Source organism: Ovis canadensis, chromosome 16 (genome assembly GCF_042477335.2).
Source record: "Ovis canadensis isolate MfBH-ARS-UI-01 breed Bighorn chromosome 16, ARS-UI_OviCan_v2, whole genome shotgun sequence".
In the NCBI taxonomy this organism is placed as follows: domain Eukaryota; kingdom Metazoa; phylum Chordata; class Mammalia; order Artiodactyla; family Bovidae; genus Ovis; species Ovis canadensis.
The window spans coordinates 35,070,148-35,072,529 of NC_091260.1; the positions used below are offsets into that span (position 1 = coordinate 35,070,148).

The 2,382-nt window shown below is 43.2% G+C and overlaps 1 pseudogene; it reads right to left on the reverse strand.

Annotated features, from left to right (window-relative positions):
* Positions 1 to 1,569: 1,569 nt before the first annotated feature.
* Positions 1,570 to 2,042, reverse strand: LOC138929766 (cytochrome c oxidase subunit NDUFA4 pseudogene; annotated as a pseudogene).
* Positions 2,043 to 2,382: the final 340 nt, after the last annotated feature.

Here is a 2,382-nt window from a genome sequence, read left to right on the forward strand (position 1 = left end):
ATGACATTAGAGGGCAGAGGGGATTACCTTTCTATTCCACTAAAAACATAAGAAAATGGCGTCATATGAAAAAGAGATCAGAGAAAAAGCAGCCAAAAACTGTACCGGGAGAAGTGTTATATAGAGGTATGCCTGGGAACTATTAATGATTTTAAAATATTATCTTTCTGGACACTTTCAGTTTGTAGCATTTGTCATCTTTTTAAAATTTTTGTTGTGATTTGTTCTCATTCTAAATAGTCTCTTTTGTAATTTTGAATTTTTCTTAAAGTTTTGCATAAGTTTTAGACCACAAAAGCTGAATCACCCCAGCTAAGCTGAGATGGTATATTAGTTTTGTACAGGCAAATTACCACACACTTAGAGGCTTAAATGACACAGATTTCCCTTACCGTTGTGTAGATCAGCAGTCTCACATGGGTCTCACTGGCTAAAATCAGTAGCAGGGCTGTATTCTTTCTGGAGGCTCCAGGGGACAATATGCTTCCTTGCTATTTCTATGTTCTGAGGGCTGTGAGCCCTTCCTCCATATTCAAAGCCAGTGATGACAGTCAGGTCCTCTCACATAGCACCACTCCGACCTTCAGTAGTCACAGCATCCTGTTACCCTCCCGCCTCACTCTTCCACATTTAAGGAACTTTGTGACTCCATTGGGCCAACCTGGATAATCCAGGATGTCTCTCTATTTTAAGGTCAGTTAATTAACAACTGTAATTCCATCTGCCGTCTTAATTCCCTGTTGCTATTATGTAAGTAACACATTTACAGGTTCCTGGACTCAGGACATGGACATCTTTGGGACTTATTCTTCTGCCTTCCACAGAGGGTTGTTAGTCTGGACTACTGTGCACCAGACTTCTCCACACCCAACCCCAAAGGCCAAAGCTATCAACAGAAAAGAAAATAAGAATAAACCCCAGGAGGTGGGCAAGGTGTGTAATGAAGAGAGGAAGAAGGAGAGAGGGAGAGAAGGAGGAAGCATTCACAAGCCCTGGTCACACCAAGTCCCTGACTCCACCCACTATTCTTCCTTGTCCTTCCGCTTGAGCAAGTTTGAGTTCAGTTTCTGTCACTTGCCACCAGCAGAACCCTGATTAATAGTCATTATTATTAACAGTCATTTATTGAGTCTACACTATGGAAAGCACTGTGAAAAACTTCCCACACACTTGCATTTTTTTAATCCTCATAACCATTCTGCAAAAAATATTAGTTTTTGCATTTTAAAAATGAATATGCTAAGGCTCTATGAAGGGAAATACCTTGCCCCAGGTCACCCACCAAGGCTCAAACCTAAGTCTGTCGAAAGATTTAAACAGACTTTATAGATGGGATTTGGGGCTTCTCTTTTGTGGGTCTTTTCCTTCTGGAATTTCCCCCCTAACTTTCTGTCCTGTGGTTCTTCAGCCAGAAAGAATACAGGTTTTCTGTTGGGAGTTCTAGCTGTTCGTAACTAGGGCCTGACTCAGGCTAGATGCCAGAAAACAGAAATCTCAGACAGTGCTATTCATTTTTTCAGAGCCAACTTCCATCCAGGTTTTTCTTTTCTTTTTTTTTTTTTTTTCAAGTTTCAGACTATTTATTCATCAGTGTAAACCCCAACACAATACACCAACATGATTTCGTGCATTTAGAGGGGAAATATTTCCTGGTTAAGTGGAAAATTGTGCGGATGGCTTCTGGAAGACCTTCATTCTAATCAGCTTTATAGTGAAATATTTCATTTAGAAGTCTGGACCTTCTTTCTTCAGTTTGCTGTAATCTACATTCACAGAGTAGAACTTGTACTGATCATTAGGACCTAGTTTGTTCCAGGGTTCTGGGTTATTCTTTCTGTCCCAACTGACATCGGGATTGAACAATGCCAGGCGCATGACATACAGTGCTGCTCCAGTCCCTCCTGCTCCAATAAATATGAAGAGGGGAATCAAGCTAGGATGCCTCTTGGCCTGACCGATGATCTGGCGGAGCATGGTTGCGACAGTGGCCTCGATTCCAAACCGAGAGAAAAACTAAGCCGCAAGGCCGGGGATTAAGCACTCACCGCCATCCAGGTTTTTCTGAATGGTCTCTTGCCAGTGCCCCTCTGTGTATCAGTCACTCAGTTGTGTCCAATTCTTTGTGATCCTATGGACCATAACCCATCAAATTCTTCTGTCCATGGGATTCTCCAGGCAAGAACACTGGAGTGGGTGGCCATTCCCTTCTCCAGGGGACCTTCCCCACCCAGGGACTGGACCCACGTCTCCTGCACCGCAGACATTCTTCACCACCCAAGCCACCAGGGAAGCCCTAGTCTGCCGCCTTCCGATCTGTATGACTACCTGCCTTCGACACATTGCTATTTGAATGTCTCAAATCCAGTCATTCTTATTCCCAGA